Source organism: Orcinus orca, chromosome X (assembly GCF_937001465.1).
Source record: "Orcinus orca chromosome X, mOrcOrc1.1, whole genome shotgun sequence".
Taxonomy (NCBI): domain Eukaryota; kingdom Metazoa; phylum Chordata; class Mammalia; order Artiodactyla; family Delphinidae; genus Orcinus; species Orcinus orca.
The window spans coordinates 56,249,322-56,272,921 of NC_064580.1; the positions used below are offsets into that span (position 1 = coordinate 56,249,322).

The 23,600-nt window shown below is 39.7% G+C and overlaps 1 long non-coding RNA gene across 1 annotated transcript; it reads left to right on the forward strand.

The window, feature by feature from the left end:
* Window positions 1-2,995: 2,995 nt before the first annotated feature.
* LOC117198053 (uncharacterized) lies at window positions 2,996-3,965 on the forward strand. The gene is made up of 3 exons (XR_004478976.2): window positions 2,996-3,255; window positions 3,342-3,373; window positions 3,480-3,965. It is a non-coding gene; the product is annotated as an uncharacterized LOC117198053 (long non-coding RNA).
* Window positions 3,966-23,600: the final 19,635 nt, after the last annotated feature.

Genomic DNA, 23,600 nt, shown 5'->3' on the forward strand with positions numbered 1-23,600 from the left:
GAACAGGACTAGAAATTAATACCCACAAGAGTGTGCTATAGTTTTCCATTGAAACATAACTTTTCTTTCTACAGTAACACCCATTTCTACCAAAGATAATCCAAACTCTGGAGGCATAAGGTAGGGGGGAAAAGTAAATGTCTCAATTCTGTTTACAAAGGTATACCTTACCAAATATTTCTAAGTTATATATAGCTTAGAAAAAAGATAAAAATGTTTTCCTTAAATGTGGAAAACCAAAACTTTAAAGAACTAGCAATGTTTCAAATAAAAAGTCATTAAAAATGATAATCATCCTCATCAGTTCAAGATATCCCATGTTATTAATTCTTGTTCTGCCTGAATCCAGTTTTTCATTTTTATTTCTTTGTGTTTAAAAAATTTTTTTTTAGTTTTATACAATTTTTAAAGGTTACACTTCATTTACAGTTATTACAAAATATTGACTATATTCCCCATGTTGTACAACACATTCTTGAGCTTATCTTACACCAACAAGTTTGTTCCTCCCACTCCCCCACTCCTATATTGCCCATCCCCCTTCCCCACTGAAAACCACTAGTTTGTGAGTCTGCTTCTTTTTTACTATATTCACCAGTTGGTTGTGTTTTTTAGATTCCACATATAAATGATATCATACAGTATTTATCTATCACCATCTGATGTATTTCACTTAGCTTAATGCCCTCCAAGTCTATCCATGTTGTGCAAATGACAAAATTTTATTCTTTTTTATGGCTGAGTAGTATTCCATTGTATATATATACCACTTCTTCTTTATCATTCATCTGTTGATGAACACTTAGGTTGTTTCCATATCTTAGAAATTGAAACTAATGCTGCAATAAACATTGGGATGCATGCATCTTTTCAGATTAGTATTTTTGTTTTTCTCAGGTATATACCCAGTAGCAGAATTGCTGGATCATATCAATTTTTAGTTTTTTGAGAAACCTCCATACTGTTTTCCACAGTGGCCAATTCACATTCTCACTGACAGTGTAGGAGGGTGCCCTTTACTTCACATCCTCACCAACATTTTTAATTTGTGGTCTTTCTGATGATAGCAGTTCTGAGAGATGTGAGGTGATATCTCACTGCCCATTTTTTAATTGGGTGGTGTGCTTTTTGATGTTGAGTGGTATGAGCTGTTTATATATTTTGAATATTAATTCCTTAGAAGTTATATTATTTGCAAATATTTTCTCCCATTGAGTAGGCTGTCTTTTTGATTTGTTGACGCTTTCCTTTGCCATTCAAAAGAGTATTAGTTTAATTAGGTCCTATTTGATTCTTTTTGCCTTTATTTCCATTACTCGAGGAGACGTATCCAAAAATCATACCTGCAGTTTATTTTTTTATTTTATTTTAGTTTTCTTTACTTCTTTATTGGAGTATACTTGTTTTACAATGGTGTGTTAGTTTCTGCTTTATAACAAAGTGAATCAGTTATACATATACATATGTTCCCATATCTCTTGCCTCTTGCGTCTCCCTCCCTCCCACCCTCCCTACCCCACCCCTCCAGGCGGTCACAAAACACCGAGCTGATCTCCCTGTGCTATGCGGCTGCTTCCCACTAGCTATCTACCTTACGTTTGGGAGTGTATATATGTCCATGCCTCTCTGTCGCTTTGTCACAGCTTGCCCTTCCCCCTCCCCATATCCTCAAGTCCATTCTCTAGTAGGTCTGTGTCTTTATTCCTGTCTTACCCCTAGGTTCTTCACGACATTTTTTCCTTAAATTCCATATATATGAGTTAGCATATGGTATTTGTCTTTCTCTTTCTGACTTACTTCACTATGTATGACAGACTCGAGGTCTATTCACTTCATTACAAATAGCTCAATTTCGTTTCTTTTTAAAGCTGAGTAATATTCCATTGTATATATGTGCCACATCTTCTTTATCCATTCATCCAATGATGGACACTTAGGTTGTTTCCATCTCTGGCCTATTGTAAATAGAGCTGCAATGAACATTTTCGCACATGACTCTTTGAATTACGGTTTTGTCAGGGTACGTGCCCAGTAGTGGGATTGCTGGGTCATATGGTAGTTCTATTTGTACTTTGTAAGGAACCTCTATACTGTTCTCCACAGTGGCTGTATCAATTTACATTCCCACCAGCAGTGCAAGAGGGTTCCCTTTTCTCCACACCCTCTCCAGCATTTATTGTTTCTAGATTTTTTTGATGATGGCCATTCTGAATGGTGTGAGAGGATATCTCATTGTAGTTTTGATTTGCATTTCTCTAATGATTAATGCTGTTGAGCATTCCTTCATGGGTTTGTTGGCAGTCTGTATATCTTCTTTGGAGAAACGTCTATTTAGATCTTCTGCCCATTCTTGGATTAGGTTGTTTGGTTTTATGTTATTGAGTTGAATGAGCTGCTTATAAATATTAGATTAATCCTTTGTCAGTTGCTTCATTTGCAAATATTTTCTCCCATTCTGAGGGTTGTCTTTTGGTCTTGTTTATGGTTTCCTTTGCTGTGCAAAAGCTTTAGTTTCATTAGGTCCCATTTGTTTATTTTTGTTTTTTTTCCATTTCTCTAGGGGGTGGGTCAAAAAGGATCTTGCTGTAATTTATGTCATAGAGTGTTCTGCCTAGGTTTTCCTCTAAGAGTTTGAAAGTTTCTGGCCTTACATTTAGGTCTTTAATCCATTTTGAGCTTATTTTTGTGTATGGTGTTAGGGAGTGATCTAATCTCATACTTTTACATGTACCTGTCCAGTTTTCCCAGCACCATTTATTGAAGAGGCTGCCGTTTCTCCACTGTACATTCCTGCCTCCTTTATCAAAGATAAGGTGACCATATGTGTGTGGGTTTATCTCTGGGCTTTCTATCCTGTTCCATTGATCTATCTTTCTGTTTTTGTGCCAGTACCATACTGTCTTTTTTTTTTATATATATTTATTTTACTTTTTATTGAAGTATAGTTGATTTACAATGTTAATTTCTGCTGTACAGCAAAGTGACTCAGACACATATATACATTCCTTTTTGTATTCTTTTCCATTATGGTTTATCGAGTATATTAAATATAGTTCCCCATGCTATACAGTGTTATTATTATTAAATTTTTGTAGGAAATGACCAAGTGCACTCCTGGACACTCGTCACCAGCCAAGCCTTAGATACCGCGTGGAGAGTAGGAAAGGGGTCAGTGACACTGGCAGTTTCATTTCTGGTGGGCACCCTCTGCTACTTCAGAAGGCTACATTTATATTTAGGGCACCGGCTGAAAAGGTATGTGGCTATGTCATCTTTAATTTTCAAAAATGCCCTTGCTGTTTAAAATAGAATTTTGATATTATCGTTCCCTTATCTTTTAGGTGGATTGGATATCTGCAGAGGAGATTCAAAAGTAAATATTTTCATGCATATGTTTCCTTATTTTTAAAGTGCAGAGAGGGTTCAAGAAGGGAAAGGAAAGGGAAAATTCACCACCTTGTATCTTTGATTTGGTCCAGGGAACCTCAGTGTGGAGGCAGAAGTTGATTTACTCAGTTATTGTGCAAGAGAATGGAAAGGAGAGACACCCCATGCCAAGCTGATGAGGAAGGTGTGTCTGTTTATACAGCTCGTGGTGGGCGGAGAATTTGTGTGTAAAAATCGGGAAACACGCATTCCATTCTGCTTTACGAAATGTGGCACCAAGAACAACTGTGGCTCTAATTAAAAGCCAAAGAGCTGCTAGACATTGCCTTCAGGCCTTTCACCTAGAGCTAGTGCCTTCGAGGACTTGGGTAAATTAGGCCCGTAATTTCAGGACACTTGAGCGTTGTACCCTTTTCAGCTCCCTGCTGACCAAGCCTATGAACACATCTGCACATGCAGTGGAGACTTCTGTCCTTGAAGGGATTCAGGCACCTTGACATAAAACATTTTGAGGATTTTTAGAACTTTCCATCAGACCAATCTTGGTAAATATTCCCAGCAGTGCTGTCCAACCTTGTCACTAGATATTCAGTCAGCCCTGGACCAGAAGGCTCTGTAGAACAGCCAGAAGTGCGTGCCATATGTCTGCACTGGAAGACCATAGAATGCACTTTAGGAAACAAGAGCTCAGCGTGGAATGAGTGTGGTTCAAAGCCAGCGTGGATGAGTGGACCACATGTGGGACATTCAAGTTATATTCCTATCCGGTGTCTCTGGAGAAAATACCACTCTCTTCAAGTCTCGGCTTTTGTCCACTGCTCAGGGTGTACATGGACTTCTTTTGGGTGCTGGCTTCTCTGTTGGACCGAACTTCATGGGAAGGACCCCAGGGCTAGGTGATGAGAAGCAGCTGGTGTAAACTGACGGTGAGGGTGAAGACCTGAAAAGCTGTGTGAATGTTCTGGAACTTCCCGTATGTGATTCCAAGTAGACACATTTATGACTCCCTGGTAATTAATGACCCACTATCCGCCAGCCACTTCTCTTCACAGGAGCATTCTAACTGTTTCTCAGCATCCAGCCATACGTTGGGTCCCTCTATGCAACTGCAGGCAACCTCAGTTCCATGTTCCCTGACAGCAACTCTTTGGGCTCAAGCAGCCCGAGAGGCTTGTCTGCTCACCCGCCGGGGCGGGCGGGGCTGGAAGCCGAGGCTCGGGCTTCGGTCAGAGCACCGGGAGAGGACCGGGGCCGGCGGCATGAACACAGCCTGCAGGGGGCCAGTGCGCCACGGCAGGCCGGAGGGGAGTCCGGAAAAAGTCTGGACCCGGAAGAACACACGGCACGCCCCAGGAGGGTGCAACGTCATGCCGGCCTCTCTACCATACTGTCTTGATTACTGTAGCTTTGTAGTATAGTCTGAGGTCAGGGAGCCTGATTCCTGCATCTCCGTTTTTCGTTCTCAAGATTGTTTTGGCTATTCGGGGTCTTTTGTGTTTCCATACAAATTGTGAAATTTTTTGTTCTAGCTCTGTGATAAATGCCAGTGGTAGTTTGATAGGGCTTGCATTGAATCTGTAGATTGCTTTCGGTAGTACAGTCATTTTCACAATGTTGATTCTTTCAACCCAAGAACATAGTATATCTCTCCATCTATTTGTATCATCTTTAATTTCTTTCACCAGTGTCTTATAATTTTCTGCATACAGGACTTTTGTCTCCTTAGGTAGGTTTATTCCTAGATATTTTATTCTTTTGGTTGCAATGGTAAATGGGAGTGTTTTCTTGATTTCACTTTCAGATTTTTCATCATTAGTGTATAGGAATGCCAGAGATTTCTGTGCATTAATTTTGTATCCTGCCACTTTACCAAATTCATTGATTAGCTCTAGTAGTTTTCTGGTAGCATCTTTAGTATTCTCTATGTATAATATCATGTCATCTGCAAACAGTGACAGCTTTACTTCTTCTTTTCCGATTTGGATTTCTTTTATTTCCTTTTCTTCTCTGATTGCTGTGGCTAAAACTTCCAAAACTATGTTGAATAAGAGTGGTGAGAGTGGGCAACCTTGTCTTGTTCCTGATCTTAGTGGAAATGCTTTCAGTTTTTCACCGTTGAGGGTGATGTTGGCAGTAGGTTTGTCATACATGGCCTTTATTATGTTGAGGAAAGTTCCTTCTATGCCTAGTTTCTGCAGGGTTTTTATCATAAGTGGGTGTTGAATTTTGTCAAAAGCTTTCTCTGCATCTATTGAGATGATCATATGGTTTTTCTCCTTCAATTTGTAAATATGGTTTATCACATTGATTGATTTGCGTATATTGAAGAATCCTTGCATTGCTGGAAAAAATGCCTCTTGATCATGGTGTATGATCCTTTTAATGTGCTGTTGGATTGTTTGCTAGTATTTTGTTGAGGATTTTTGCATGTATATTCATCAGTGATATTGGCCTGTAGTTTTCTTTCTTTGTGACATCCTTGTCTGGTTTTGGTATCAAGGTGATGGTGGCCTCGTAGAAGGAGTTTGGGACTGTTACTCCCTCTGCTATATTTTGGAAGACTTTAAGAGAGATAGGTGTTAGCTCTTCTCTAAATGTTTGATAGAATTCGCCTGTGAAGCCATCTGGTTCTGGGCTTTTGTTTGTTGGAAGATTTTTAATCACAGTTTCAATTTCAGTGTTTGTGATTGGTCTGTTCATATTTTCTATTTCTTCCTGATTCAGTCTTGGCAGGTTGTGCCTTTCTAAGAATTTGTCCGTTTCTTCCAGGTTGTCCATTATATTGGCATAGAGTTGTTTGTAGTAATCTCTCATGATCTATTGTATTTGTGCAGTGCCAGTTGTTACTTCTCCTTTTTTATTTCTAATTCTATTGATTTGAGTCTTCTCCCTTTTTTTCTTGATGAGTCTGGCTAATGGTTGATCAATTTTGTTTATCTTCTCAAATAACCAGCATTTTAGTTTTATTGATATTTGCTATTGTTTCCTTCATTTCTTTTTCATTTATTTCTCATCTGATTTTTATGATTTCTTTCCCTCTGCTAACTTTGGGGATTTTTTGTTCCTCTTTCTCTAACTGCTTTAGGTGCAAGGTTAGGTTGTTTATCCGAGATGTTTCCTGTTTTGTAAGGTAGGATTGTATTGCTATAAACTTCCCTCTTAGAACTGCTTTTGCTGCCTCCCATAGATTTTGGGTCGTTGTGTCTCCATTGTCATTTGCTTCTAGGTATTTTTTGATTTCCTCTTTGATTTCTTTGGTGGTCACTTCATTTTTAAGTAGTGTATTGTTTAGCCTCCATGTGTTCGTATTTATTACAGATCTTTTCCTGTAATTGATATCTAGTCTCATAGCGTTGTTGTCAGAAAAGATACTTGATACAATTTCAATTTTCTTAAATTTACCAAGGCTTGATTTGTGACCCAAGATATGATCTATCCTGGAGAATGTTCCATGAGCACTTGAGAAAAATGTGTATTCTGTTGTTTTGGGATGGAATGTCCTATAAATATCAATTAAGGCCATCTTGTTTAATGTATCATTTAAAACTTGTGTCTTCTTATTTATTTTCATTTTGGATGATCTGTCCATTGGTGAAAGTGGGGTGTTAAAGTCCCCTACTATGAATGTGTTACTGTTGATTTCCCCTTTTATGGCTGTTAGTATTTGTCTTATGTATTGAGGTGCTCCTATGTTGTGTGCATCAATATTTACAATTGTTATATCTTCTTCTTGGATTGATCCCTTCATCATTATGTAGTGTCCTTCTTTGTCTCTTCTAATAGTGTTTATTTGAAAGTCTATTTTGTCTGATGAGAATTGCTACTCCAGCTTTCTTTTGGTTTCCATTTGCATGAAATATTTTTTTCCATCCCCTTACTTTCAGTCTGTATGTTTCACTAGGTCTGAAGTTGGTCTCTTGTAGATAGCAAATATATATGTCTTGTTTTTGTATCCATTCAGCCAATCTGTGTCTTTTGGTGGGAGCATTTAGTCCATTTACATTTAAGGTACTTATCAATATGTATGTTTCTATTCCCATTTTCTTAATTCTTTTGGGTTCATTATCGTAGGTCTTTTCCTTCTGTTGTGTTTCTTGCCTAGAGAAATTCCTTTAGCAGTTGTTGTAAAGCTGGTTTGGTGGTGCTGAACTCTCTCAGCTTCTGCTTGTCTGTAAAGGTTTTAATTTCTCCATCAAAGCTGAATGAGATCCTTGCTGGGTAGAGTAATCTTGGTTGCAGGTTTTTTTCCTTCATCACTTTAAATATGTCCTGCCACTCCCTTCTGGCTTGCAGAGCTTCTGCTAAAAGATCAGCAGTTAACCTTATGGGGATTCCCTTGTGTGTTATTTGTTGTTTTTCCCTTGCTGCTTTTAATATGTTTTCTTTGTATTTAAATTTTGACAGTTTGATTAAATGTGTCTTGACATATTTCTCCTTGGATTTATCCTTTATGGGACTCTCTGTGCTTCCTGGACTTGATTAACTATTTCCTTTCCCATATTAGGGAAAATTTCAACTATAATCTCTTCAAATATTTTCTCAGTCCCTTTCATTTTCTCTTCTTCTTCTGGAACCCCTATAATTCGAATGTTGGTGCATTTAATGTTGTCCCAGAGGTCTCTGAGACAGTCCTCAGTTCTTTTCATTCTTTTTTCTTTCTTCTGCTCTGCAGCAGTTACTTCCACTATTTTATCTTCCAGATCACTTATCCGTTCTTCTGCCTCAGTTATTCTGCTATTGATCCCATCTAGAGTACTTTTAATTTCATTTATTGTGTTGTTCATCATTGTTTGTTTCATCTTTTGTTCTTCTTTCTAGGTCCTTCTTAAATGTCTCTTGCATTTTTGTCTATTCTATTTCCAAGATTTTGGATCATCTTTACTATCATTATTCTGAATTCTTTTTCAGGTAGACTACCTATTTCCTCTTGATTTGTTAGGTCTGGTTGGTTTTAATCTTGCTCCTTCATCTGCGGTGTGTTTTTCTATATTCTCATTTTGCTTATCTTACCATGTTTGGGGTCTCCTTTTTGCAGGCTGCAGGTTCGTAGTTCCCGTTGTTTTTGGTGACTGTCCCCAGTGGCTAAGGTTGGGTCAGTGGGTTGTGTAGGCTTCCTGGTGGAGGGGACTAGTGCCTGTGTTCTTGTGGATGAGGCTGGATCTTGTCTTTCTGGTGGGCAGGTCCACGTCTGGTGGTGTGTTTTGGGGTGTCTGTGGCCTTACTGTGATTTTCGGCAGCCTCTCTGCTAATGGGTGGGGTTGTGTTCCTGTCTTGCTAGTTGTTTGGCATAGGGTGTCCAGCACTGTATCTTGCTGGTCGTTGAGTGAAGCTGGGTGCTACTGTTGAGATGGAGATCTCTGGGAGATTTTTGCCATTTGATATTATGTGGAGCTGGGAGGTCTCTTGTGGACCAGTGTCCTGAAGTTGGCTCTCCCTCCTCAGAGGCACAGCACTGACTCCTGGCTGCTGCTCCATGATCCTTTCATCCACATGGCTCAGAATAAAAGGGAGAAAAAGTAGAAAGAAAGAATTAGTAGAAGTAGAAAGAGAGAAAGAAAGAACGAAAGAAAGAAAGGAAGGAAGGAGGGAGGAAGGAAGGAAGGAGGGAAGGAAGGAATAAAAGAAAGGAGATGAAGTAAAATAAATTAAGATAAAATATAATAAATATATTAAAATAAAAATATAATTAGTAAAAGAAAAAAAAATTAAAAAAACAACAACTACAAAAGAAAAGGACAGATAGAACCCTAGGACAAATGGTGGAAGCACAGCTATACAGACAAAATCTCACACAGAAGCATACACATTCATACTCACAAAAAGAGTAAAAGGGGAAAAAATCATAAATCTTGCTCTCAAAGTCTACCTCCTTAATTTGGGTTGACTCGTTGTCTAAAGGAGGGAAGGAAGGAAAGAAAGAAAGAAAGCAAGAAGATAAAGTAAAATAAAGTTATTAAAATAAAAAATAATTTTTAAGAAAAAAAGTTTTTTAAAAATGGATGTATAGAACCCTAAGACAAATGGTGGATGTAAAGCTATACAGACAAAACCTCACACAGAATCATACACATACACACTCACAAAAAGAGGAAAAGGGGAAAAAATAATAAATCTTGCTCTCAAAGTCCACCTCCTCAGTTTGGGATGATTCGTTGTCTATTCATGTATTCCACAGATGCAGGGTACATCAAGTTGATTGTGGAGTTTTAATCCACTGCTTCTGAGGCTGCTGGGAGCAATATCCCTTTCTCTTCTTTGTTCTCACAGCTCCCAGGGGCTCAGCTTTGGATTTGGCCCCGCCTCTGCGTGTATGTCGCTGGAGGGCGTCTGTTCTTCGCTCAGACAGGATGGGGATAAAGGAGCCGCTGCTTCGGGTGCTCTGGCTTACTCAGGCTGGGGGGAGGGAGGTGCACGGAATGCGGGGCGAGCCTGCAGTGGCAGAGGCCGGTGTGATATTGCACCAGCCTGAGGCACACCGTGCGTTCTCCCAGAGGAGTTGACCCTGGATCCCGGGACCCTGGCAGTGGCGGGCTGCACAGGCTCCCCGGAAGGGGGTGTGGATAGTGACCTGTGCTCGCACACAGGCTTCTTGGTGGCGGCAGCAGCAGCCTTAGCGTCTCATGCCCGTCTCTGGGGTCCGTGCTTTTAGCCACGGCTCGCGCCCGTCTCTGGAGCTCCTTTAAGCAGCGCTCTTAATCCCCTCTCCTCGCGCACCAGGAAACAAAGAGGGAAGAAAAAGTCTCTTGCCTCTTCGGCAGTCCAGACTTTTCCCATGACTCCCTCCCAGCTAGCTGTGGCGCACTAACCCTCTGCAGGTTGTGTTCACGCCACCAACACCATTCCTGTCCTGGCGCTCCGACCGAAGTCCGAGCCTCAACTCCCAGCCCCTCCCGCCCCCGCGGGTGAGCAGAGAAGCCTCTTGGGCTGGTGAGTGCCGGTCGGCCCTGATCCTCTGTGCGGGAATCTGTCCACTTTGCCCTCCACAGCCCTGTGCCTGCGTTCTCCTATGCAGCTCCGAAGCTTTCCCCCTCTGCCACCCGCAGTCTCCGTCCACGAAGGGGCTTCCTAGTGTGTGGAAACCTTTCCTCCTTCACTGCTCCATCCCACTGGTGCAGGTCCCGTCCCTATTTTTTGTCTCTGTTTATTCTTTTTTCTTTTGCCCTATCCAGGTACGTGGGGAGTTTCTTGCCTTTTGGGAGGTCTGAGGTCTTCTGCCAGCGTTCAGTAGGTGTTCTGTAGGAGTTGTTCCACGTGTAGATGTATTTCTGGTGTATCTGTGGGGAGGAAGGTTATCTCTGCATCTACTCTTCCGCCATCTTCCCGGAAGCCTCCATACCTGCGGTTTATGTCAAAGAGTGTTCTGCCTAGGTTTTCCTCTAAGAGTTTTGTATTATCCTTTCTTACTTTTAGGTCTCTAATCCATTTTCAGTTTATTTTTGTATATGGTGTTAGAGAATATTCTAATTTCATTATTTTGCATGTAGCTGTCCAGTTTTCCTAGCATAATGATGTACTGAAGAGACTGTCTTTTCTCCATTGTATATTTTTGCCTCCTTTGTCATAGATTAACCAACCAAAAGTGTGTGGGTGTAGCTGTGGGCTTTCTATCCTGTTCCATTGATCTATCTTTCTGCTTTTGTGCCTGTACCAGACTGTTTTGATTACAATAGCTGGGTAGTATGGTTTGACGTCAAGGAGCCTGATTCCTCCAGCTCTGTTCTTCTTTCTCAAGGTTGTTTTGGCTATTCAGAGTATTTTGTTTCCATACAAATTAAAAAAAATGTTCCAGTTCTGTTGTAAAATTCCATTGGTAATTTAGTAGGGGTTGCATTGAATCTGTAGATTGCCTTGGGTGGTATGGTCATTTTAGCAGTACTTATTCTTTCAATCCAAGAACATTGGATTTCCATTTGTTTGTGTCATCTTTAATTTCATTCATCAGTGTCTTATAGTTTTTGGAGTACAGGTCTTTTGTCTCCTTAGGTAGGTTTATTCCTAGGTATTTTATTCTTTTTGATGCAAAGGTAAATGAGATGTTTCCTTAATTTCTATTTCTGATCTTTCATTGTTAGTGTATAGAAATACAACAGATTTCTGTGTGTTAATTTTGTATCCTGCAACTTTACCAAATTCATAGATGAGCTCTATTAGTTTTCTGGTGGCGTCTTTAGGATTTTCTATGTATAGTACCATGTCACCTGCAAACAGTGACCGTTTTACTTCTTTTCTGATTTGAATTCTTTTATTTCTTTTTCTTCTCTGATTTCTGTGGCTAGGTCTTCCAAAACTATGTGGAATACTAGCGGTGAGAGTGGGCACCCTTGTCTTTTTCCTGATCTTAGAGGAAATGGTTTCAGTTTTTTCACCATTGAGAATGGTGTTGGCTGTAGGTTTGTCATACATGGCCTTTATTATGTTGAGGTAGGTTCCCTCTATGCCCACCTTCTGGGGAGTTTTTATCATAAATCGGTGTTGAATTTTGTCAAAAGGTTTTTCTGTACCCATTGAGATGATCATGTGGCTTTTATTCCTTAATTTGTTCATATGGTTACAGTTTTACTTCCTCCTTTCCAATTTGGTTTCCTTTTATTTATCTATTTTTTCTTCTCTGATTGCTGTGACTAGGACTTCCAAAACTATGTTAAGTAAAATTGGCGACAGTGAGCATTCTTGTCTTGTTTCTTGATCTTAGAGGGAATGCTTTAAGTTTTTCACTGTTGAGTATGATGTTACCTATGGGTTTGTCACATATGACCTTTGTTATGTTGAGGTAGGTTCCTCTATTCCTACTTTCTGGAGAGTTTTTTTTATCATAAATCGATGTTGAATTTTTTTTTTTTTTTTTTTTTGCGGTATGCGGGCCTCTCACTGTTGTGGCCTCTCCCGTTGCGGAGCACAGGCTCCGGACGTGCAGGCTCAGCGGCTATGTCTCACGGGCCCAGCCGCTGTGTGGCATGCGGGATCTTCCCGGACCAGGGCACAAACCCATGTCCCCTGCATCGGCAGGTGGACTCTCAACCACTGCACCACCAGGGAAGCCCTGGATGTTGAATTTTATCAAAAGCTTTTTCTATTTCTTTGGGAGGTAGGTCAAAAAAGATCTTGCTGTGAGTTATGTCATACAGTGTTCTGCGTATGTTTTCCTCTAAGAGTTTGATAGCTTCTGGCCTTACATTTAGGTTTTTAATCCATTTTGAGCTTACTTTTGTGTATGGTGTTAGGGAGTGTTCTAATCTCATAGTTTTACATGTACCTGTCCAGTTTTCCCAGCACCACTTATTGAAGAGGCTGCCTTTTCTCCACTGTACATTCCTGCCTCCTTTATCAAAGATAAGGTGACCATATGTGTGTGGGTTTATCTCTGGGCTTTCTATCCTGTTCCATTGATCTATATTTCTGTTTTTGTTCCAGTACCATACTGTCTTGATTACTGTAGCTTTGTAGTATAGTCTGAAGTCTGGGAGCCTGATTCCTCAGATCCGTTTTTCTTTCTCAAGATTGCTTTGGCTATTCAGGTTCTTTTCTGTTTCCATACAAATTTTGATTTTTTTTCCCTAGTTCTGTGAAAGATGCCATTGGTAGTTTGATAGGTATTGCATTGAATTTGTAGATTGCTTTGGGTAGTATAGCCATTTTAACAATGTTGATTCTTCCAGTCCAAGAACATGGTATATCTCTCCATCTGTTAGTATCATGTTTCATTACTTACAACAGTGTCTTATAGTTTTCTGCATACAGGTCTTTTGTCTCTATAGGTAGGTTTTTTCCTGGGTATTTTATTCTTTTTTTGCAATGGAAAATGTGAGTATTTCCTTAATTTCTCTTTCACATTTTTCATCATTAGTGTATAGGAATGCAAGAGATTTCTGTGCATTAATTTTGCATCATGCTACTTTACCAAATTCCTTGATGATCTCTAGTAGTTTTCTAGTAGCATCTTTAGGATTCTCTATGTATAGTATCATGTCATCTGCAAACAGTGACAGCTTTACTTCTTCTTTTCCAATTTGCATTCCTTTCATTTATTTTTCTTCTCTGATTGCTGTGGATAAAACTTGCAAAACTATGTTGAATAATAGTGGTGATAGTGGCCAACCTTGTCTTGTTCCTGATGTTAGAGGAAATTGTTTCAGTTTTTCACTGTCGAGAAAGATGTTGTCTGTGGGTTTGTCATATGTGGCCTTTATTATGTTGAGGTAAGTTCCCTCTATGCCTACTTTCTGGAGGGTTTCTATGATAAATGTGTGTTGAATTTTGTCGAAAGCTTTTTCTGCATCTATTGAGAAGATCATATTGTTTTTGCCCTTCAATTTTTTAATATGGTTTATCACATTGTTTGATTTGCATATTTTGAAGAATCCTTGGATTCCTGGGATAAAACCAACTTGATCATGATGTATGATCCTTTTAATGTGCTGCTGGATTCTGTTTGCCAGTATTTTGTTGAGGATTTTTACATATATGTTCATCAGTGATATTGGCCTGAAGGTTTTTTCTTGTGACATCTTTGTCTGTTTTTTTTATCAGGGTGATTGTGGCCTATTAGAATGAGTTGGGGAGTGTTTCTCCCTCTGCTATATTTTGGAAGAGTCTGAGAAGGATAGGTGTTAGCTGTTCTCTAAATGTTTGGTAGAATTTGCCTGTGAAACCATCTGGTCCTGGGCTTTTGTTTGTTGGAAGATTTTTAATCACAGCCCCATTTCTCTGCTTGTGATTGGTGTGTTTATATTTTCTGCTTCTTCCTGGTTCAGCCTCAGAAGATTGTGCTTTTCTAAGAATTTGTCCATTTCATCCAGGTTGTCCATTTTATTGGCATATAATTGCTTGTAGTAATCCCTCATGATCCGTATTTCTGCAGTGTCAGTTGTTACTTCTCGGTTTTCATTTCTAATTCTATTGATTTGAGTCTTCTCCCTTTTTTTCTTGTTGAATCTTGCTAATGGTTTATCAATTTTGTTTCTCTTCTCGAAGAACTAGCTTTTAGTTTCATTGATCTTTGTTATTGTTTCGTTCATTTCTTTTTCATTTATTTCTGATGTGTTATTTGTGATTTCTTTCCTTCTGCTAACTTTTGGGGTTTTTTGGTTCTTCTTTCTCTAATTGCTTTAGGTGTAAGGTTGGCTTGTTTATTTGAGATGTTTCTTGTTTCTTGAGGTGGGATTGTATTACTATAAACATCCCTCTTATAACTGCTTTTGCTGTGTCCCATAAGTTTTGTATTGTCATGTTTTCCTTGTCATTTTTTTCTAGGTATTGTTTATTTCCCCTTTGATTTCTTCAATTATCTCTTGGTTATTTCATAGTGTATTGTTTAGCCTCCATGTGTTTGTATTTTTTACAGATTTTTTCCTGTAATTGATATGTAGTCTCATAGCATTGTGGTTGGAAAAGATACTTGATATGATTTCAATTTTCTTAAATTTACCAAGGCAAGATCTGTGACCCAAGATATGATCTATCCTGGAGAATGTTCCAGGAGCATTTGAGAAGAAAGTGTATTCTGTTGTTTTTGGATGGAATGTCCTATAAATATCAATTAATTCCATCGTTTGTAATGTGTCATTTAAAGCTTGTGTTTCCTTATTTATTTTCATTTAGGGTGATCTGTCCATTGGTGAAAGTGGGGTGTTAATGTCCCCTACTATGATTGTGTTACTGTTGATTTCCCCTTTTATGGCTGTTGTATTTGCCTTATGTATTCAGGTGCTCCTATGTTGTGTGCATCAATATTTACAATTGTTATATCTTCTTCTTGGATTGATCTGTTCATCATTATGTAATGTCCTTCTTTGTCTCTTGTAATGGTCTTTATTCTAAAGGCTATTTTGTCTGATATGAGAATTGCTACTGTATCTTTCTTTTGATTTCCTTTTGCATGGAATACATTTTTCCATCCCCTCACTTTCAGTCTGTATGTGTCCCTAGGTCTGAAGTGGGTTTCTTGTAGACAGCATATATATGGGTCTTGTTTTTGCATCCATTCAGCCTGTCTATGTCTTTTTTTTTTTGGAGCTTTTAATCCACTTACATTTAATGTAGTTATCGATATGTATGTTCCTGTTACCATTTTCTTAATTGTTTTGGGCCTGTTATTGTAGGTCTTTTCCTTCTCTTGTGTTTCCTGCTTAGAGAAGTTCCTTTAGCATTTGTTGTAAAGCTGGTTTGGTGGTGCTGAATTCTCTTAGCTTTTGCTTGTCTGTAAAGGATTTAATTTCTCTGTCGAATCTGAATGAGATCCTTGCTGGGTAGAGTAATCTTTGTTGTAGGTTTTCCCCTTTCATCTCTTTAAATATGTCCTGCTGCTCCTTTCTGGCTTGCAGAATTTCTGCTGACTGATAAGTTGTTAACCTTATGCAGATTCTCTTCTATTTTATTTGTTGCTATTTCCGTGCTGCTTTAAAATTTTTTCTTTGTAGTTAATTTTTGATAGTTTGGTTAATATGTGTCTTGGCATGTTTCTCCTTGGATTTATCCTTGTTGGGACTGTTTGTACTTCTTGGAATTTATTGACTATTTCCTTTCCCATATTAGGGAAGTTTACAAATATAATCTCTTCAAATATTTTCTCAGTCCATTTATTTTTCTCTTCTTCCTCGGGACCCCTATGTTTCAAATGTTGGTGTGTTTAATGCTGTCCCAGAAGTCTCTGAGACTGTCCTCAATTATTTTCATTCTTTTCTCCTTATTTTTCTCTGCAGTAGTTATTTCCACTAGTTTATCTTCCAGGTCACTTATCCATTCTTCTGCCTCTGTTATTCTGCTATTGATTCCTTCTAGAGAATATTTAATTTCATTTATTGTGTTGTTCATCATTGTTTGTTTGCTCTTTAGTTCTTATACATCATTGTTAAATGTGCCCTGTATTTTCTCCATTCTAATTCCAAGATTTGGATCATCTTTACTATCATTACCCTGAATTCTTTTGCAGGTAGACTGCCCATTTCCTTGTCATTTGTTTGTCTACTGAGTTTTTACCTTCCTCCTTAATCTGCTGTGTGTTTCTCTGTCTTCTCATTTTGCTTAACTTTCAGTGTTTGTGGTCTCCTTTTTGCAGGCTTCAGGTTCATAGTTTCCATTGTTTTTGGTGTCTACCTCTGGTGGCTAAGTTTGGTTCAGTGGCTGTGTAGGCTTTCTGGTGGAAGAGACTGGTGCCTGTGTTCTGGTGGATGAGGCTGGATATTTTCTTTCTGATGGGCAGGGCCACGTCCAGTGGTGTGTTTTGGGGTGTCTGTGACCTTATTATGATTTTAAGCAGCCTTTCTGCTGATGGGTGGTGTTGTGTTCCTGTCTTGCCAGTCATTTGGCATAGGGTGTCCAGCACAGTAGCTTGCTGGTGGTTGAGTTGAGCTTGGTCTTAGCATTGAGATAGAGATCTCTGGGAGAGCTTTCATCATTTGATATTATGTGGAGCCAGGAGGTGTCTGGTGGACGAATGTCCTGAACTCAGCTCTCCCACCTCAGAGGCCCAGGCCTGACACCCAGGTGGAGCATGAAGACCCTGTGAGCCACACGGATTATAGGAAAAGGGATTAAAAAAAACAATGAAAGAATAAAATAAAGTTTTAAAAATTAAAAAATTATTAAATATAAAAATTAAAAAGTAATAAAAAGATAGAAAAAGGAAAGAAGAGAGCAACCAAACCAAAAAACAAATCCACCAATGATAACAAGTGCTACAAACTATCCAAAAAACAAAAAAGCACAGACAGATAAAAACCTAGGACAAATGGTAAAAGCAAAGCTATTCAGACAAAATCACAGAAAGAAGCATATACATACACACTCACAGAAAGAGAAAAAGGAAAAAAAAAATATATATATAAAAAGGAAGAGAGCAACCAAATCAATAAACAAATCTACCAACGATAATAAATTCTAAATACTAAACTAAGATAAACATAAAACCAGAAACAAATTAGATGCACAAAGCAAACCCCAAGTGTACAGTTGCTCCCAAATTCACCACCTTAACTTTGGGATGATTTGTTATGTATTCAGGTATTCCAGAGATGCAGAGTACATCCAGTTGATTGTGGAGATTTAATCCACTGATCCTGAGGCTGCTGGGACAAATTTCCCTTTCTGTTCTTTGTTTGCACAGTTCCTAAGGTTCAGCTTTGGATTTGGCCCCGCCTCTGCATGTAGGTCACCTGAGGGCGTCTGTTCTTCACTCAGACAGGGCGGGGTTAAAATTGCAGCTGATTAGGGGGCTGTGGCTCACTCAGGATGGGAGGTGGGAGAGGGAGGGGTATGCAATATGAGGAGAGCCTGCGGTGGCAGAGGCCGGGGTACGTTGCAACAGCCTGAGTTGCACTGTGTATTCTCCTGGGGAAGTTGCCCCTGGATCACAGGACCCTGGCAGTGGTGGGCTGCACAGGCTCACAGGAAGGGAGGTGTGTATAGTGACCTGTGCTTGCACACAGCCTTCTTGGTGGCTGCAGCAGCAGCCTTAGTATTTCATGCCTGTCTCTGGTGTCTGCAGTGATAGCCGTGGCTTGCACCCTTCTCTGGAGCTCCTTTAGGTGGTTCTCTGAATCTCATCTCCTCACGTACCCCGAAACAGTGGTCTCTTTCCTCTTAGGCAGTTCCAGACTTTTTTCTGGGACTCCCTCCTGGCTAGCTGTGGCACACTAACCCTTTTCAGGCTGTCTTCACGCATCCAACCCCAGTCCTTTCCCTGGGATCTGATCTCTGAAGTCCGAGCCTCCAACTCCCAGCCCCCGCCCACCCCACCGGGTGAGCAGACAAGCCTCTCAGGCTGGTGAGTGCTGGTCGGCACCAATACTCTGCACGAGAATCTCTCTGCTTTGCCCTCTGCACCCCTATTGCTGTGCTCTCCTCCGTGGCTCTGAACCTTCCTCCCCCCCAATCTCCACCAGTGAAGGGGCTTCCTAGTGTGTAGAAACTTTTCTTCCTTCGCATCTCCCTCCCAGAGGTGCAGGTCCCATCCCTATTCTTTTGGCTCTGTTTTTTCTTTCACCCTACCCAGGTACGTGAGGGTATTTCTTGCCTTTTGGGAAGTCTGAGGTCTTCTGCCAGCATTCGGTAGGTATTATGTAGGGGTTGTTCCACATGTAGATGTATTTCTGATGTATTTGTGGGGAGGAAGGTGATCTCCACATCTTACTCCTCCACCTTCTTGAAGGTCTCCTATGGATATTTCTAAAAATACAAATGCACTGGGGCAGGCCCCAGCCCCTGATGCTTCCAATATCTATAGCTGAGGAAGCAGTATATCAGTTGGCTTTCTTTGGGGTTAACACAGCGTGTTTAGCCCAAGACCTAATTGGAGGAAGATATACAGACAGAGGCTACAAAGTCCATAAGTCTTGTGACTTTTGTCTGTCTTCTTCCCACAGGGCTATCCTCTGGAAATAGGAAGCAATGTTCGAATTGCGTATGTGTTAGTCACAGCACCCCAAAGCACTGTGGCACCAACAAATCTCCCAGCAACCCTTCCTTTATAGATGTGCTGGGGACCCCAGGCTTCCAGATGTGTTGGTTGGCAATCTCCTTTGTGTCTGCAGGGCCATCAGGAGGGGCTGGACTGCACACAAGCAGCCTGCCTTTCAGTGCCATGCAGCAGAGGCCAGCTCACCCATAGAGTGTGAATTCCTGCCTCTTCCTTCACACCAAGTCCTGTTTGCTTAGTGCCTTCCTCTCCTTCCCTGTTGTGTCCCTTGTAGCACAGTTCATGCTAAAAATGGACTGAGGAGAGACAGGAAAGTGGCTGTATTGTCCCAACCTGCCTCAGCATCCTCTGGATAAGAAGCAAAGAGCTTGCAGGAAGCAACTCTGGTTAGAAAGAGAAAATTGTACATTGACCTCTGTACTTTTTCTGCCTGAGTTGTCACACCAGTTAGTCATAATCATTTATGGAGCAAGTGAAAGAAGAGAAATATATGGAAGACTTGGTTTCTTCTTTCAAACAGTTCACAGCCATGGCTAAAAGGACTGAGGAGAGTACCTGATATGCTAATTGATTATAATAAATTATAATCAATGTTATTAAAGACAGATTAACTAAATTTAGGATGAAACAGCAAATTCACTTTGGGAAAGTTTGGGAAGATTTCACATTTAGAATTAAATTTGCAGTGGGTTTTGAAACTGCGTTTTGTGTACTGAGGCAGCATAACGTGCAAAGAAATGAAAGGGCATAGCTAATGGAAAGTAATTTTTAATTGCCAGGGATTAGGGTATGTGTCAGTGGGAGAATGGAAGATGGTAGAAGGAGTGACTATGAATAGGATGTTTGAGATCCAATTTTGATGCTGCACTAAGAAGTTGGCCTTATCCTGTTGATGATTGGGAATCATTAAATTCCTATCAGAAAAGTGACATAAACAACTAATTATCAGACAGAAGTATAGAGGATGAAAGGAAAGTTGCAGTTGAAGTCTTGAAAGAAAATTTTGTTTAAAAAATTAAAGTGAATTAATTTAATTAATTCACTTTAAATAAATCACTTTATTTAAATCACTTTATTTAAATCACTTTATTTAATTCACTTTAAAATTAAAGTGAATTAAAAAAATTAAAATGAAATAAATAAATTACAAAGACATAGAAGTGGACAAATGAAAATAGTAGATAATGTATGTATTAAGAACCAAATTCTAGCCATAGGATGCCTTATTTGATCCAATTTCTGGCTGTGGAGACCCCGGGCAGGTGGTGGAAGTGGCTCAGATAGCTTTTGATTCAAAGACAACCAAAGCATATTGACAAACTACTATACGTCTGGGAACATGCTAAGCAATTTTACATATATTTGATGATTTTCCTCTGGTTTTGGGATATCAGATTTGATTGTTCCTCTATGCCAGGTTACCACTCATCCCCCTCTGTACCCCCTGTCCCAACATGGATGTAGGGATAAAAGCAGGAGAACAAAAATCAGGAGACCTTTGATCTAGTCTCAGTTATTACTTTGCTCTACTGTGTGACCTTGGGCAATTCCTTTCCCCTTTCTGGGCTCCATTTTACCCATTAGTGCAAAAGTTTGAATTATCTCTAAGGATCCTTCCTACTCTGTCATACAATTTTCTAAGTAAGTAATTCAGATACAGTGAGTACTACATAAATTCTGAGCAGAGAGAATCCTATGGGCTGGGCTGATCAAGAAGGGGTTCTTGGAGGAGGTTAAATATGAGCAGAAGCTGGTAGAACTGGGTATGTCTTTCATAACTTTGTTTTCCTTTCCCTATTGTACTGAGAATAGCTGAGAGGCAGGGACATATACTTAAAAGTATACCATAATAGAAAAATATGAGTTTTGGAGTTGGATGAGTTTAGAGAGGAATCCTGGATCTGCTATATTATGTGACCCCAACTGATACTTCCAGCCCTAACAAACATCTTGATTTCAGCTTTATGAGATCTTGAAACAGAGGACCTCGTTAAGCTATGCACAGACTACTGACCCACAGAAACTATGAGATAATAAATCTGCTAGATTTATAGTAATATTATTACAGAGCAATAGATGACTAATACTATGGAACAAAATGAAATTATTTCAAAAGCATGCTTAGTGAAAGAAGCCAGATCCAAAAGTGTACATATTGTGTGATCACATGTATGTAAAGCTCAAGGTCCTTTCTAAATTGAAAATTGCTTGATTCTAGAAATACCATGTCTACCATATAAGGAAGACCCTTACAAATCTAGCTCACATTATCTCCACTTCCAGACACCATAGAGAGTTTTCATCACATTGGCTGGAATAACTTAGCCTCTAGTGTTTGTGTCAAAAGGTGATGAGAATTTGGTTCAGGTTTACTTTAAAAAATGTATCTTCAGTTCCAGAGCATTGTATAGAGCCTGGTGGCCCCAATCTTGCTCTTCCAAACAGTTTGATTTCTACTCCAACACAGTATCTGAACATCCAGGCTGGTAGATCCTGTTGCCCAGCTGCTCTCCCTTTGTGCAGCTCAGCCTCAATGCCCTCTGCTCTAAGAACCTGTGAAAAATGGCCTTTCAACTTCCACAAAGAAAAACACTGTTTGGAAATTATAATTTTCCTTTCCTTTCCTTTTCTTTCCTTTCCTTTCCTTTCCCTTCCTTTCCTATTCTTTGCCCTTCCCCCTTGGCAGTAGCAAGGAAGAGGAGCCAAACAGAGGAAGTGGGTAGTTACAAATTGCTTAGAGGTCTCAGAGCAGCTCATTGGTCATTATGCTTGTTGCTAAGGCAAATGTTCCAGGCTATGAGGTAACTTTTGCAAAAGTATACATGTTCAAGATTAAGACTAAATGACGAATGATGTCAATTGGGGGCCTGTTTATTCTCTAAAGTGAAGAGTAATCATTTGTTAGCTGATGTAAGACAGGGTGCCTTGATGACAGGGAATATATTCAATTCTACTCAACAAATATCTTGTAGGTTCTGCCCCAGATCTGGCTCCAGATCTTTAGCTAGTCACTTCTCCTCTTTCAGTCTCATTCTCCCCATGCATATAATGGGATCTAGATCTTTCTTAGTGTTCCTTCTGAAACCAATATGCTGGAGTTATGTCAGATCTTTACTGTTGAGGGGGAGATCTCAGCTATGATGAGGACTGTTGAAGGTTTTGAAGTATGAGATGTAGAGGAAGTGCACTGAACTTTGAGTTCACAGTCTTAACTTTTATACTAACAAGGAGGATGACTCTGAGCAAACCACCTCATTTCTTAGAGTTTCCTTTTCCTCATTTGTAGAACAAGGGCTAGATGATCCTTAAGCCCCCTCCAACTTTGGAACACTACAAATGCATACATTTCCAATAACAAAGACTCTATTTCATGTGCTGTGGAGACATAATTGGATAAGACAATTTTTGCTCTGAAACAACTTCACATCTAGTAGGAAAAATGGATGTTTACTGTAATTGTCCTCCTTATATCATTTGGAATCCTTGGCCCAATTCACAAATTATCAGCCCTCTCCAATTCAAAAATTCATTCAAATGACATTTTCTACTGATTGAGTGATTCACTAAACACATGTTAACATGCTAAGTATTTGAAGAAAATTTATCCTAAGACATATCTTAACTCTTATCTGGCTCTAACCTAGTTATCTCAGTCCTTTTGTATACCTCTATTATCACATAACACATATACTACTAAGATTTTGTGATATATCTGTCATTCTCCAGGTGGACACTTAGCTTCTGGAGGGCCATGACTAAGCCTTGGTAATTTCTGAGCTCTTTTCATGGCACTTGGCACATAATAAATGCCCAATAAATATATGCTAAACAAAAGAATAAATAAATAAGTGAATGAATGAAACAAATGTAATATAAGTGAGAGGCGTATATAAATCACAGAGGAGATTCTAGCTTCTGGTAACTTGTGACTAGTGGAATTAAAGGAGGTTCCATGGGAAAAAATGTTATGTAACAATGTTATTAAAGATTATTAGAGTCTCATCTTGGGGAGTATTCCAATGGAAGGAGCCAAGTAAAGCCAATAGAATTAGGCAGGGAGGGGTTATGTTCAGAGACTGGGGAGCAGTTCAGCTTGGCCATTCCATGCAGGTTGATGAAAAGGTAAGGAGTGACACAAGAAAAAGTTCTTTGGGAACAGATTATAGTAAATTTCGAGTACCAGGCTAAGGGTTTTTAACTTCCTTCTGTAGGCAATGAAGAGTTACTTGTGGCTTCTGAGCACGTAAGTACTGTAATCCAAGGTGTGCTTGATGGAAAGGATTGTGGGAATGGGGCTGAGGAGGCACTGAAAGTTTGGGCAGTGACATGAGACAGCCTCAGAGACAGGAAGACAGACCCAAGACCCTGCTGTGAGATGACAGAAGAGTGGCATTCTAGCGTGCTTGTGAGAACTCAAACCATCATAATTGTGATAGATGCCAAAAATTTCATGAAGGATGGCCTTATTTTCAACAAATAAATAATGAATCATTCTTTCCAGCTGTGAACACTAGGCAGCTGTGGCCCATATATGTAGTGACAACCACCCGGGACATGACATACCAGTTTAACAGGGGACTCTAAAGTTCTGACTGAGGCTCCCTTCAGCAGTACTAATTCCTGTGTGACTTGGCCCATTCCAGCTGTGGGCTGTTCCCTGTACTACTGGGGAAATTGTTATTGTCATAATATTGCCCTCTAGTGGTCTTTATTCTTCCTACAAGCAGAGGCACTCAACCCCATCTTTAAACTGTTCCCCTTTTCTCGCAAGTTGCAGTTTTCTTTTATGTCATTCTCTTCT